This window comes from Macadamia integrifolia, chromosome 14 (genome assembly GCF_013358625.1).
Source record: "Macadamia integrifolia cultivar HAES 741 chromosome 14, SCU_Mint_v3, whole genome shotgun sequence".
NCBI classification, from domain to species: Eukaryota; Viridiplantae; Streptophyta; class Magnoliopsida; order Proteales; family Proteaceae; genus Macadamia; species Macadamia integrifolia.
In genome coordinates this window covers 28,145,881-28,161,947 of record NC_056570.1, presented here as the reverse complement: position 1 = coordinate 28,161,947, position 16,067 = coordinate 28,145,881, and the positions used below count along the sequence as shown (strand labels likewise).

General features: G+C 37.1%; 2 long non-coding RNA genes across 3 annotated transcripts; one reads left to right on the top strand and one right to left on the bottom strand.

Moving 5' to 3' along the window:
- Positions 1 to 2,103: 2,103 nt before the first annotated feature.
- On the bottom strand, positions 2,104 to 13,430 carry LOC122060587. 2 transcript variants are annotated; one of them, XR_006134470.1, is made up of 2 exons: positions 11,888 to 13,430; positions 2,104 to 3,710 (listed from the first exon to the last, which is right to left on the bottom strand). It is a non-coding gene; the product is annotated as an uncharacterized LOC122060587 (long non-coding RNA). The 2 variants fall into 2 exon arrangements; XR_006134471.1 differs by lacking the exon at positions 11,888 to 13,430 and adding an exon at positions 4,306 to 5,429.
- On the top strand, positions 5,419 to 11,565 carry LOC122060586. Its single transcript, XR_006134469.1, has 4 exons — positions 5,419 to 5,895; positions 6,909 to 7,010; positions 8,770 to 8,938; positions 10,200 to 11,565. It is a non-coding gene; the product is annotated as an uncharacterized LOC122060586 (long non-coding RNA).
- Positions 13,431 to 16,067: the final 2,637 nt, after the last annotated feature.

Here is a 16,067-nt window from a genome sequence, read left to right as displayed (position 1 = left end):
TTATGTTTACAAAGACGACTTAATGTCCTTAGGGTTTTAATGGTGTTGTCATTGTCAACATCTCTCTCTCTCTCTATCTCTCTATCTCTCTCTCTCAAATGTCATTGAAAGGTAAGTTGATGTCACTATAGTAATCCTCCATCTTATGTACATCTTTTCAGGGGATTTCATTTCTATGTAGAGAATGCATGGTTGGAGAGAGAGAGAGAGAGAGAGAGAGAGAGAGAGAGAGAGTTGCTAATCCTCTTCCACATGCATTTGTAGTGAATATTGGATATACCATGGAAGTAACCACCAAACATTTAGTAGCACAACTAACAAATTGGATGGTGACTATTGATGTAATTAAATTAGCCTCTCTGTGGTATCAGAGCCTCTTATATTTCAACTCAAAAGTCCAAACAATGTTATGCTCTAACAACATGTTAGATTCCAACCTAAAAGTTCAAATTGTTATGAAGATACACCAAAATGTCAATGCATTCATGGCTGATTCAAAAGCTTCTGAACTCTTTTGAATAAACACTTTATCTTCATTTTGGCTATTTTTCCTTTTTTTTCTTTATCAACAAAATAGGAAAAAAATAATAATAAAACTTAAAAAATTCATAGATTTGTCAAAATCTTTGCTTCTTTTTCCCAATTCTAATATCTAAGAAAATCCTTAACAAATCATATGAGTTGGTGCCTTCCCTTCGACATATTATAACCAATGGGATGTACCACAATATTAAGCATAGGGCAACAGTGAATTCCATCAAAGAGAGGATCTCTTTCGCAACATTCTACAGTCCAAAACTAGATGGAGAAGTGGGTCCTACACACAGCTTGATCAGCCCAGATAGACCAGCTTTGTTTAGAACAATAGGAGCTGAGGAATTCTCCAAGTCATTCCTTACGGTGATACTTGAAGGGAAAAGTTACATTGATTTCATGAGGGATTTTTTTTTTTTTTAAGATTTCATGAGAATTCAAAATGGAGAAGGTAGTGCCAATTGAGTTTACGGCACATAATTTAACCAGAAGATTTAATGAAACTATGTTGTATTACTTATTAATGTAGTGTTGTCATGTTTGGTAATAAAGCTGTAATTTGGTATGACAATGCAATCTGTGGATTGTCACTCAATCTCTAATTTGAAAGAGCTCCTCGAGTATATGAAGGCACCAAGGACGTGAACAAACTGATGTAGGACTATAGCAAGTGCACACTAATGAGGTACGATAAAACAAGTTCGCTTACACTGCCCGCTTCTTCTCCACCAATAATGCCCACCCTCTCAACTCGTTCAAAAAAAAAAAAAAAAGGATTCCACGTAATAAAGCTTTTGATATTCAACAACCGTTGTTTAAAAATAATTGCATAAACAAAAAACATTTATCCATCCAGTCATGAGGCAAATCAGCAGCTACTCCTCCGATACAGAAATGATTATGCATAATTCGCATACCAGTGCTAACGAAGGTGACAATGATAGAGCACCCTGAATAATTGACCCATTTACCAAGCTGAGTCTTGCAAAATCTTCCTTCTTTGACTTCAATAACATTCGAAAAGGACTTATAAACTTTATTAATTCTGGACATCCCTCATTAGTTGTCCACTAATCCTATTATCAAGAAGTGTATCCATGGCTTCATTAGAGAGGCTTTATTGCAAAGCCAAAAATTAAAGTGGCATAAGGATTATAATATGACTCTTTACCAACCTTGACTCGTCATACAATAATTCAGCATTATCTAAAGAGCACAGTGAAGAGAAGAACAAATGACTGAAAGATTTCCAAAAGTATTGTCCATGTATGAAGCAGACCTACTCACTATATGGGTGGTGCAGACCATCAAGCTGTGCTGATGTATATCAGGCAGTTGAGAATAAATCCAGGGTCAGGGTGAGTTTTTACTGACCTGAGTCCCTCCATATAGAGGCTTTGAACATTCTTTTTGTTGTATTTCAACACTTCAAACCCTCCCCTTTTCCCTTATACTAATCAAATCTTATCAACTTTGCTGAAAACAAAATAAGAAATGGCGAACAAGCCAAAGCAAGGTCTATTTTAGAGAATGTAATAACATGTTAACAATCATTGAACTAAAAGAAAATACAAAAAAGGTTGTAGTATAAGAAATAAAATGAATGAACATTACTTCATATTTCATACTTGTTGCACTAGTAATAAGTTATCCCTTGTCCCTACATTTCAAGAAACATAAGCTAATACCTGATTTAATTAGTGGACGATTTGAAACCCAATTTAAGGTCCTTATTAGAAGGTAGGACAAAATTGGGTTCAATCTAAGCACATTTCTCCGAATTTTCATTCTAGATATGTCTGTGTTTGAATGACTAGTGCCAAAAGAATGGTACATCTCAGTACTAAGAGAATAGAAGACACACGAACGAGAATTGATGCCGCCGCCTCCATTACTACTACTATCACTAGAAATGGGGAATATGGGAAAGTAGATCTTGTCACTCATTCCATCGAATTCCTTAGCTATTTTGGTCGAGAGTGAAGTATGACTAGTAAGAAAAAACATGTGACCTTCCAAATTGTGGACTTGATTCCAAGTCCTCCTCTGGGAATCCAGGCTGAAAACGGTCACGCCCTTTCCCATGTGACCTTGAAACACTGAAAAGAGATTACCATTACATTGTACCAAAAACCAGTTTCCATCTTGAATGTTTAGAACAAAATATGGTGAAAGAGGATGAGCAAGAACAGTCCAATTGCATTCTTCCCTGCTGTCCTTGTGTGGACAAAAAGTTCCAAGATTTCCATATTCACTAAGGCAGTAAACAAGTCCATTATGGAATATTGGATTGCATTAGATAGGAGGAATGGTCGATTATTGGCTAGACACTTGTGAATGGTCCAGCTTGCTTCCCCGTGATGGATTATGCAAATAGAAATTACACCTTCCGACCATGAACTTGAAATGCCAAAGACTATACAATTCAAAGAAGTTGGTGGGGATGAGAAGGAGAGTGCTGGCAAGTGCATGTCCCATATTCCGTTTGTGGATTCTGGATAGTCCCATTCTTGGCGTGGAAAATCCGGGAGTTCAATTATAGTCTTACTGAAGGGATTGAGAAAGAACACTCGCCTTGAATATTGCTACATGAGGAACCAACCATCACTTGAGGAGCATATTCTTGAATCAGATAACCCTGGAATTTCTATGAGACTGCCTTTGCACCAGGGATGAAATACATGCAATATATGGTCCTCTTCCTCAAGATACACAAGCCATTGAGACTGGGTCATTGGCAATAGAGACCGAGTAATTGGAGGTATATGTAGTGGGAATGGATTTCCCTTGGATCGCCATGTTCTACAAACAGCACGAAAAGAGCAGTAGTCCTGCCCAAAAATACTCAATGCTATCAAACCCAAAACCTCCTCAGGAAGATCATCAGACCAAGGGGATACTTTGCTTCTTCTTTCATGGAAATTAGAGAAAGAAATGGACTTTTGCTTGTAAAGATATTGGTATAAGAGGTAGAATGCATCTTTACAAGCAACTAATGGATACCAAGATCTTCTAGCTTCCGATTAGTCCAGATTGACTGCTTCCACACATGTTACTTTGGTTGCTTTTGCCATAAACTACTTTCTTTCTGAGAAGGTGAATCAGAACATACACCAGCTTGATATGAAAAGCATCTAAAGGCTGGCACCAGATATCTGGAAGTGTGGAAAGAGCAGCTGTGAGAAACAGAAAAATCAATATAAAAAATCGTATCATATAATGTACCACATATTCAAAGCTTCTCATGAAGAAAAGGGAGAGAAACCAAAGGCTATACTTATGAACTTGTAATATCATGAAGGAATTAGAAGTACAAGTCAAAAGTGCAACAAAAATAATGGTGTAATTCCCTGAACAAATGCCCTTCCTGTTTACGGAGCTGGTATGATTATGGAAGATTACACAATAACCATTTAATTTTCCAACTAAGTCCATTTATCTATAACAATAAAAAAGAAAGAAACTCAAAAAGAAATAGAATTCAGAATATTAGTATTAGATATATAGCTCAATATAGCTCATGTGAATAACAAAACAGACACATGAGTAACAAAACTCAAATATCAGCAGAATTCCAAATATTGCATCTCGCAAGGATCAAATTCATGAATATATCTAAACAACCTTCTGAAGTAGTTGATTGAGCAACAAAAGTTAACAACAAATGCCAAGAATTGATTGAATAAATTGTATCCAATCTCTGGTGAGAGGCACATGATCCAACCTCTATACCGTCCAAACCCACAGAAGCATCAGTTATGAATTCAAAACCTGTATGAAGTTGTAGGACGATGGCCTTGAGCAATGGATACTTTTGCTGAATATCTGATAACAAAATAATGACAGAGTCACCCTTGCTGGAATTGAAGAAGCTCTCATGATGGAATCAACACTGATTTCAAGAATAGGAAATAGCCAGAATGATTGAAAAACAGTGATTGGATACATTAGAAAGGCGAAGATAGGAAACCTGCAGGTAACTGGGGAGTACCCATAACGCAAAGGGATTCATTCAATTATAAAGTGGCACGTGTATTAAATGGATAAACAATCCAAGTACCATCTAATAAAAACATGCTCCCAAGAAATTCAGGAACCATACCATATGAAGCAAACACGTTCCTCATTGTACACCCAAGTATATAACCTGAAAGAACAAGCTGATCCAAAGCCTAATTTATTAGTTGTCAATATCAATTTGCATTTCGCAGGACTCGCAGGACTAAAACATCATTTGCTCAATATCAGTATTTAATTTGGAGTGCAGCCTAGCTGAGTTCAGAATTGGAAAAGAAACATTGGCCTACCACATCATTTGGTCAATCCATCAATTGGAATATAACCATTGGCCTAACACATCATTTGGCCAATTTCAATATATAATTCATGTTGCCTGTGATATCTATGTTGAGCTCTTGATACAACTTCTGTAGTTCCAAGTTCCAACTGCTCTGTTTAAACTCTCATGTTAAATTTTAGTACAAGGCTCACTGGATGGCTACAACATTACCTAAAGTGTATTGGCATCTATAATCAAAGCTTTAATTATCAGTCAAGATTAGATGATACAGTGGAAATATTTGAAACTAAACTGGTAGTGAATACAAATAATTTTAATGTTAAACACTCATGTAAGACTATAGTAAGTCTTAAAAAAAAAGACTATAGTAAGTCTAAAAAAATTGGAAGCACCAAAAAAATTTCAGTTTCAGCTGCAACTAAAACCAAATTTGATTCCTTTCTAATATACTTGATATAAATTCTTAACAAGGAAGCAGGGACTTCAAGGAGTTCTAAGACTAAAGCACTAATAAGACATACCTGGATATCGAAGTTCCAAACCCAGGGGAGGGGTGGGGTGGGGAGGAAGAGAGATTATTTCTCTTACAATGGGGTTAGGGTTTGCCTGAAGAAGAGATTGCGAGTTGGGGTTAAGGTTTCGTAGAAGAGAGAGAGGTTTGCAGAGAGGGTTCTTACAGGAGAAGGCTTGGGTTATAGGAAGCGACGAAGCGTAGAGTAACTTGCAAGTTATTCTTTCCGTTAATGCTTGCCTTTCTGGCTTCTTCCCTTCCTATTTGGAAGTCTCGATCCCTGGAGAAGAGTGAAAATCGGAGAAGCTTTAATAGAATCTGGCTTTATGGTAAGAAAAAGGGAATGGATTCCTTCCATAAAAGAGAGAGGGAGAGGAAGGACGGAGGGAAAAAGAAGAAAAAAAAAGGAAGCATAGTTGGAGTCTTGGAGAGAGAGTAAATCATTCGGACTCTCAAAGTGATGCCCATCTTCTTCCTCCAGCAACTTCTGGGACAACGATCGCTATTGGCCTCCAGGAGCTCAGCCGTATCTGTGTAACAACGCTGCAAGGTATCTTCTTTCTCATGATCTTCTTGGAATTTCAGTTCTATCGCCGTTCCCCATTTGTCGGTGTCAGTGGCAGAAATATCAAACCCTTCTGAATATTTGATTAAAAGTTTCTCTGCATCTCATTCTTAAATTAAGTTCGACTAATAGATAGATAGATACTAAGGTGGTGGAGTTGAAGAGATTTTCTTATAAGTGTCTGTGTGCGTGTGTGTGTGTGTGTGTGTGAGAGAGAGAGAGAGAGAGAGAGAGAGAGAGATCATAGATATACTTTGCATTATCTTCTTCAAAAGTCATAGACCTTCAATGGTGATTTGGAGAAGATAGTGCAAAGTATGTCTATGATCTTTCTTTCTCACCAATTGAAGCAGCACACTTTTCAATCTCCCACCTCCTGCTTCTCTCTCTCTCTCTCTCTCTCTCTCTCTCTCTCTTTCTTTTACTGTTATTGGGAGTGCCGATTTGCTTGGGTGAGGAATTCCTGAACTGGAATTTCTCCCTCTATTTCTTAGACCATGTTCTCTCCTGTTCGACCCCACTTCTTTATCTCTCTTCCCTTTTCTTTTATTGCCTAAAGTTTCAGTGTTTCTTGGTTGCATGACGCCCTGAATCCATATTCTCTCTCTTGTTTCCTAACAAGGTTCTCTGTCGTTTCTCTATCTATAAATGTGTGTCTCTGCCATTACTGTTCTCAGTAAGAGTAGAGCTTACAATACAGGAGTGCCAGTGTTATAGGATGAATAAAATAACAGAAGCCTAATCACCTTTCACAGGATTTTCCATCAAGCAGTGCAACAGATATCAAACATGCCCAGTTTATATGTTGTCTATTTGGCTAAGTTCCTCCAAGAGACTTAATTAGCATATGCAAATTGCAAGTTTCCTCCTGCCTTCAGCAGAAGAGAAACTTCTCTAATTGCTGCTCTTCTAAAATAAAGTTATGCTCAACCACGCATTCTGTCGTATTATATCTAATGATAATATGGACTTTTCTTATATATGCTTTGTTTTTGCAGGATAAATTAATTGAGCCTTGAACTAGAAATCCAAGTTCTTGTATCAGTGCTTGACTGCTTTCAGCTGCAGAAACTCACTAGCTTCCACAATCCATTGACCAGGTACAAGCTCTTTTATTAAACATTATTGATTCAGTATATATTTTTTTTTGTTTTCTTGCCTCTTTTTCCATTCATTGTTAAATATTACTTGTTTCAGCCTGAAGAAAAGAATAATAATCATCCCTGTTTCTCCTTTGAGTGAAACACTGCAACTACCCTGCAGCATGATTCTTTCCTGTGCACACATAAAAAAAATTTAGGAGTCCAGTAGTGCACCATTTATTGGTAGCAACAAAGATATTTATACAGAACAAAAGTAATGAATTAAAATAAAATATCCAACTAGTTAGGTAGATTGTGGAAATGGATTCCTCAAGGCAAGAAGATATATGTTTTTGCCATAGGAAATATGATTGTATGAAAAGTTAAATCTTAGATTTTTCCGATCATTGCACCGCAGTGAGAGCTTGAAATTGTTGGATAGTTATGCTGAAATATTTAAATTTGGGTGAAATTAAGTGGAAAGTGGGAGATACATAGAAAGCATACATAAATTCTCGACAAAGTATCAAGAACCATTAAAATTTAAAATAGGCTTGATTTTCCTTAAGACTCAAAATTTACGAAAATAGAAACAAAAGAGGAACGGGGAACTAGAAAATTATGCGTTCAGTTGTTGAGACTGTGGTTCATTACCATCTAAATTATACTATTATTTCTTTACATGTAAGAATTAAACAATACAAGCACAGGAAAAAAAAAAAAGTAAACCCTCTCTCTCTCTCTCTCTCTCACACACACACACACACACACACACACATATGGGGCTTCAGAATTTCTTGAAGTTGTCATTGTCATCCTTTTCATATGTGGGGCATCCATTGTATCGTTGTATTGTATCTACAAGACATTATGGTTGAAACATGCCAACATAACATAATCACATCAACTATGTTCTCATATTTTTAGGTCTGATGTCTAAATTGTTTGATAATACAAATGAAAGTAAATCTTTTTGTCATACCTATACATCTGCTAAAGGAACTCTAGTAATTGGGTCAGACATTGTTCTCATACAGTAAGGTATGAGATTGAAACGAAAAATGAATTTACTGAAAGGCTCTTAACACAGAAAAAAAAAAAACAACTTTTACAAAACAGTACTTCTGGATGACATGAAGAGAAGTTCTAAAATGAGTACTTCAATAATTTTGATTTCCTTGATTGGTCCCAAGTGCTATACAATTGGGCTTTGGGCCTACTTTTGGTCTGTACTAAATGGTAAACTCAACCTATGCATTAGTTTAGTCTTCTCCAGATTATTTGGTAGTGAAGGAAATTGAATTTCATCTAGCTCTCCCAAAATTACAGAGACATTATGAGATGTAAAAGATTTTTTGCTCACTGTGAATTTCAAAATATAACTTCTCTTCAGGTTTCCAGCTTAGTGCACTAGTCAAGTTGAATCTATATATGTTGAAAGATATATTAACACAATTAGTTATTCTAGAGAAGAAGACAGAACAATCAAATTCCTCTCTCATCCCTTTTTAGTTTCCTTCAACCACTCACCAATCACCATCAAAATAGGAAGCAACTCCTTGCAATCTTCCTTCCTTTTTATTCATTACAGCCTTTCAATCTTCCATCACCCACAGCCAAATCAATTTTCAGACAGAAAAGGCTCGTCAGGTATGTCTATGATCTCCAAATATACTCCTTGTCCTCTCTTCTGTTGGTGTTCTAAGGATCTTGTGAAATGAGCTCACTGAATTGCAGATTTTTAACCTAACTCGGTAACCCCTTTCTTTCTATGTAGATAAGGCGCGGCTCTGAACTCCCCTCATTTCACTTTAGCTCTGAACTAAGAAAGAATAGGGGGCATTAATGAAGGTTGGCCAGCGGAGGAAGCTTGAACGAGAAAGAAAGATTGAAGTGGGTTGGCCGATGTGGGAAATCCACTGGAGAAGAAGAAGAATCTAGAAGAGGTATCTTAGAAAGAGTTATGCAATGTCAACCTTGAGGGTCCATCTACCTGGTTGGCCCTTGGGATCTGAGCCACTGAAACTATTCTACTCCTCTTAAGATTCGATTGATCAATTTGAACCAAAGTCAGTAATTAAGACTTAGAATTAACAATAGGGAGCAACATAAAATTTTCAAACAAGAATAAGGTGAAGAAAGAAGGTTGCACTGGTAATGTGATCTCCCTGAGTCTCAAATATGATTAGCGGTTCAATAAATCTTGAAATTTGACTCATTCTGATTCGTTAACCATACTACTTTTGGCTATGATCCATCTTTCATTGTCTGAACTTTTCTTCTTCTTTGATCTTCTAATCTCTTCTTATCTTCTTCTTTGATCTTCTAATCTCTTCTTATTTTCTTCTTCTTAAATTATAACTAAATTTCCTTCTGATACTTGTTTTGTGTTAACGCCATTATGTGACTATAGCAAATGATCTTCTAATCTCTTCTTATTTTCTTCTTCTTAAATTATAACTAAATTTCCTTCTGATACTTGTTTTGTGTTAACGCCATTATGTGACTATAGCAAATTAATAAAAAGCAAGGCTTTGCGAGCTTGACAATTACAGTAGTTACTATTTGGGAAATCGTTCTCATACACCAATCAAAACATCCATATGGGTTGGCCAACATCTACAAAATTGAGTAGAACAAGAAGTGAAAGAGAACTTAGAAAAAGTCATCGTGATTCTTTGGTTTATGAGGCTATCCTTTGACAGTACTCAATCTATCTATCTATCTATGAGATTGTCTCACTTGCCCTCAGAAGTGCATATAAAAATACTAGGTGGGTTATTTTTTGTAGGATCCAGTTTCTCTCCAGCCTTGGTGAAGAGAGAAACATTTAATCCATCTGACGAGACCATTTGAACGGAAAGGGTATTTTGTACCTTGAACAATAAGGGGGTGGGAATCAAAGATGAACCCAGATTCCAATCATAGCTTCACATCACCACATCAAGGAAACTAAATCGTTTTTTTTTTTTTTCATTAAGATGTATGTTCTTGGAGTATTGTCACTGTCCATGATGGGAAGCAGCTCAAAGTTTAGCTTCTTCAAAATCGTTAACTAGAATTAAATAGTGGTTAGTCTAGCATTGTCAATACCTCATAATTAAAGATTCATTGTCTTACATATTAGATAAAAGCAGAGCATATGTTTGTCAATTTAATATATATATATATATATATCTTTGTGTTCTTTGTGATTTGATGTTTCAGTAGGGATCAGAGAGAGTCTGAGACAATATTATGATGAGATCAAGGCGAGATCAGCCACTAGCTTCTTCTAAAGCAGAACCTTGGCTTGTTTTTTGCCATGGCGAGGACATAGCTGGACAAATTCTCTGCAACATATCAGAGGATAGTTACTATGGTATGAGCATAGCTGACATGTTCCAGAAAGAAATTTGCACTTGTTCACATGGATGGATGGTAATAATGGATTTTAAACGAGAAGGACAATGTTTCTTGTTGGGACAAAATCCATCTACCACCACATGAATGGAAATCATTCGAATACAATGGATGTTTGCTATCTTCTCCCCCCAGTGATTCCAACTGCAGTCTTGTTCACAGACTATGACAAATTTAGACTTTTGTTTTGTCGGCTTGGACACAACAGATGGACTGAGATAGATCTGTTGAACGAATCATTCAACTTACATAGTCCAGTCGGTAGCAACGGAATCATATATGCATTAATGGGGGGGGGGTGAGATACTCGTGAGGATTAAAATGGAACATGCAGATCCTAAGCTTCTTAACCTATTTGAATTTTTACGGGATATTGCATGTGCAGAATCAGATTCAATAGGTGCAGATTTGGTGTCATTACTCGATTGGGAGCTGATAAGGTCTGGCAATGAACTCTATCTTATGCATAAGTTTTACTTGGCCCAAAGAAGAAATACAGTTTGGAGTTTTCAAGAATGGAATGGAAAAGAGTGAGAAATCTTGGCAGCAAGGCATTATTTATTAATCCATATGGAGAAGGTGGTTTCTATTCTACTACGATAGGATCATCATCATCATCATCATCATTAAGAAGGATTTTGAGCAACTCCATTTACTTTACTGAGAAGAAGGACAGTTACTTGTATAGATTCGACATGAAAGAGAAAAGCATTTCGGCTACATTGCCATGTCCACACCTAGATTCCAGCATTGCTAATTCAGTGTGGGTAATGCCTCATGATGCCCAATCTGTAAGAAAATCTCACATCATGAAGATGGAGATGAAGATGCAGATGCAGATGCAGGGACAAAATAGAGCTTTGCACAGGAAAAGAAAAGATATCCTTGAGGAGGACAGCAAGAAAGGAGATTATTTCCTCCCCATTTTATCCAAGGTGGTGACAAAGTACTCTTATTATGCATGCACAGTTGGAGCTCTACTGCCACTACTTGTACTTTTTGTAAAAAAGTATAAGATGAAGCTAGGAATGGTGATTTCAGGGGCAAGCATAGGTTCATTATTAAGGACGGTACATGTGATTTAGTAAGAATTTTATTTGATTCCAACACCAATTATAACATCTTTATCTGCATGTGATATGCTTCTTCTGTTTAAGCATACACTGCTTAATTAGGATTTCTTATAAACACTATGCATTGATCAATTAATGACTATGAACTCCAATTATAACATCTTTATCTTCAAGCGGGCCCAAATATCTGTTACATGGAATATTGGATAAGGCCTACACAGATGCCAATTGACAAATTTGAGGTTTGAAAATTCAGCACTATGGGATAGTGCAAAGTATTGGTTGATATTCTGTAGGTGGACATATATGGGTACGCATACCAATATATGGGATAGTATTTGATTGAATAGTAGAATCCACCAAAACACTAGTTAAACATAAGAAACCTTGTTTGTTGATTTAGCAGATAAAGATGCATACATTTTGCCTCTCTCAGACCCTACAGTAGCGGGAGCCTCGTGCACTGGGTTGCTCTTTTACTCCCCCACTTCAGTGATTTCGAGGAATTAGGATCCTCTGCATGTGAGAGGTTGGAGATTATCCGGATCTGATTTCAGAGACTTAATTCCAAATGTATTCCCATGCCTACATCCCATGCCTACATCGCCTAAAAGCTCCTTGTCCGCTGTGAATGCTGGAGGTCTGGGAGTGGCTTGTTTTGGTGATGCTACAGATTCGAGAAATAAGAAAAGTAGGCCTACTGAGCTGCATGCTAAAGCTGCTGAACTTGATATTTTTCAGGGGTTTTCTTTGGAGCTACTTTCTCAGTTCCATGATCACAATACATTGGTTATATCTTAGCACCGAGGAAAGGTGTTGAAACTCTTATTTCAGGTGAAATCCAAACATACTCACTGAAGCCAAATTCTGGAGAATTGCAAATAAAAATTATCAATGGAGAGTGTTGTAGGGTTTCTGGATATCCTATTTTAGAGCAATATATCCTCTATGATCAATCTTCTTTGGCAATGCATTAGCCAATGTGAAATATAGGAAAAGATAATTTTTGCTCTCTGAAACGCACTTTATTCTTCAGAAATTAGCTTAAGTAGGATAATAGCCACCCAACACCAAGCTGCTATTGCTGCAAACCGCCATTGCCATAACACCTCTGCCCTCTGCAATCATCCACCACTTAATTCCTTACCCCTGCTGCCACTCCCATTGTAAGCCCACCTCCATCTCGCCGTTGTGCATCACCACCACTGCAATTCGGTTGATGGCACACCTGCTTCCACACCATTGCCCTCCGTCCGTTTTCATGAAATTCTCAAGTTCAGAGAATTGATACACAAAAGAAACTGAAAACAAGCATAGAAGAAAATGAAAAATTATAAGATTTCCATTTATTCCTTTGAAAACGTTTTGAAATTTTAACAAAGAGATTCCTCATGACTTTTTTTTTCCTAATTATTTCCTATCATGTTTCTAAAGCCATGCATAATTTCTCATTTTTATTTCTCTTCTCGGAAGAGGATCGCAAAAAACCCATATTTGAAACCTAATTACCGTTTTATTTCCCCATCTTCTTCCCTCCCAAATGTCGAATTTGTTTCCTTTCCATCCGACTGTGCTATGCAACCCCATCTCACACCATCCATTACACCCCAAAGGTGGTGTGATATGAGATTAGAGAGTATAGCCGGTTGGAAAGGATCACATAAGTACTGCTCAACTTCATCGTCACCTTCGACACCAATATTATCTCCCACGACCCTATATAAATCACATTCTCAGGACTGCACTACTTCTCAAAATTCATCTACCAATTCCAAATGTATTCCCTCTTCCCCTGCCGTCTTTACTTCCTCTGTTTCCCCTTTCTCACATAAGTAATTTTGAGATTTTTTTCTTTTCCCCCTCCTTTGAAAAGAAATGTTTTAACTATTTTTTGTTGTTTAATCCTCAAACCCAATAGCTATGTCCAAAAGATAGATGAGGAGATTGACGAGGAGGAAATCAACATCAGAAGCCCTTGAACGAGCCGAGCCCAGAAGCCCCACTGTATACGATTGGTTCGTCTATGACCAGGTGCTTTGACTAATGGGCAGGGTGATCATAAGTAGTACATTGGCTCGGTGAGACTCTAACGAAGTGGAGCTCCCTTAATCAAATGGAGTTGCATAGGCTACGGCAATAGGGATGAGGGGGTGATGGGGTAAGCCGGTTATGGAGATGGTTTTACCTGGAAAAAGGTGTCACACGGAGATTTTAAATACCAAAGGACAAGGGGTGTGCTTGGTCCAATGGTAAAATACAAATGTTGTGATCTATTGGTCAAATGGTGAGGGTAAGGCTGCATAGTTCTCACACTCAGAGACCTGAAATAATCAAGTCTTCTGTGCTGTGTACATCTTTAAAATACCAAGGAAAAGGCAGGATGGAACTCTACTTTATTAGGGGAATAAGAAGGAAGAGTGAAAATATAGGATGAATATAGGGGATCCATTGAGGAAAAACAAGTATAAGAGAGAGAAATTGTCACTTCTAAACTAGTGTAATGAATTTTTTTGCTCTTCTAATCTTGAAACTCAGATGAAAAAATTTTGTGTTCCAATCCTCACACTTCTAATCAGGCTTCTTCTTCTTTTCTCTCTCTAGATATTGCTCATGCTATCTATGTTGTTTCAAGCCTGATTCCTTCATCAAATCAATCTTTAAGTATTGGTTTCAGTTTGGTTTCAGAAATCCTAAAATCTAAAACCGATAGACCTGTTCCCAGATCTGATTTCTCCTTTTATTCTAGTTCGTTATTATATTTTTATCATGCCTTGGTTTGGGTGTTTTAAGATGAGTATCTTGCATTTTGGGATTAGTTTTTCTTTGTCAATCCTAGTCTTTATTAGATGTTCCTAGGGGTCTCAATGAGTCGGCCTGGCTAGGTTTTGGTCTAGGTTGAGTCAGTTTCGCTGTGGGAAGACTGAAACTGAAACCAAAACAATAAGGAAATTCCGGTTTTGGTTTCGATGCGGTTTGGTTTCAGTTTATCTTCAGTTTCTTAATTCTATTTGTAGTCGGGTTGGTTTCGATTTTTAATCCAATTTGGATTCGATTTTTCATACAAATGTATATACAACTATGCAAAATTTGTTTTTTTTTTTAATGAATTTTGAAGTGTTTCGGTTTGGTTTCGGTTTCGGTCCTGGTTTTGAGCCGGTTTCAATTTGGTTTCGGGTTCATCCGATTTTTGGTGCGGTTCGGTTTGGTTATGGGATTGCAATACTCCAAACCGAAACTGAACCAATAAAGCTTAGGTTTGGTTCGGTCCGACAGGTTTTATCGGTTCGATTTAGGGTTTGACACCCCTAGATGTTCCCATGGTGCGTCTTTCTATACTGCTATGCCTTCTTTTATTACCCCCAAGTTTTTCTTTTTATCCTCTCTTTTATGCTTCTTGACTTTTTATTTTCCATATCGGATCCATGTAGCCAACCCCTTTCAATTGGGATAAGGTTATGATTGTTGTTGTTATTTTTTGTACAACATCAGTGAAATATAAGTGACATAAAATCCAAAGTTACTAACAACAGTAATATGTGAAAAACAAAATTTTAACTTCATGCTAAAATCAAGAAAGAAATTGTTATACCTGAGTCCTAATTTTTTATTTTTTATTTTTTTATTGTGCAGATGAGGCACTGGAGGACATCCATACCAATGAGTACTGGGTAACAACTGTCTTACACCTGCTACTCATGCCTGAATAATTGAAAGGAGTTCCGAACAAGGAAGAGAAGGCCAGTCCCAACCCTCACACCTCACAGGAAAATTCTCGAGCTTTAATAGCAATGATCTCTTTCTTTTCCAAAAGTTTTACTTGACCCGAAGAAGTAGTACTATGGTATGGAGTTTTCAGATTTTCAAGATGGACTTTCAAGAATGAAATGGAAAAGAGTGAGAAACCTTGAAAACAAGGCATTATTCATTGATCAGGATGGAAAAACTGATTTCTATGCTACCGCTACTACTACGACAGGATCATCTTCTTCATCATCAAGGATTTTGAACAAATCCATCTACTTTACTCATGAGAAGGACAGTTACTTGTATAGATGCGACATGAAAGAGAAAAGCATTTCGGCAACATTGCCATGTCCACACCTAGATTTCAAAAGCATTGCTAATTCAGTGTGGGTAATGACTCATGATGACCAATCTGTAAAAAAAATCAGATCATGAAGATGCAGGGACAGAAAGCTTCGCAGGGGAAAGAAAAATATATCCTTGGAGAGAGCAAAAAAGAAGATTTGCACATCACAGCCAAGGTGGTGACCTCTTATCTTGCATGCACAGCTGGACCTCTACTGCCACTATCTGTACTTCTTGGAAAAAAGAATAAGATGATGTTAGGAGTGGTGATTGCAGTGGCAAGCATAGGTGCCTTATTATGGATGGAAAATTTATTTTATTCCTACACCATTTGTAACATTTTTATCTTCATGTGACATGATTCTTCAATTTAAGCATACATTGCTTAGGATTTCTCATAAACACAATGCATTTGTCAATCAATGAATCTATGATTTTTCTAATAGGTTAAAACTTTACAGAATAACCCACCTAGATTAGCTTATCAAAGAGGCACAAATATCTATCACAT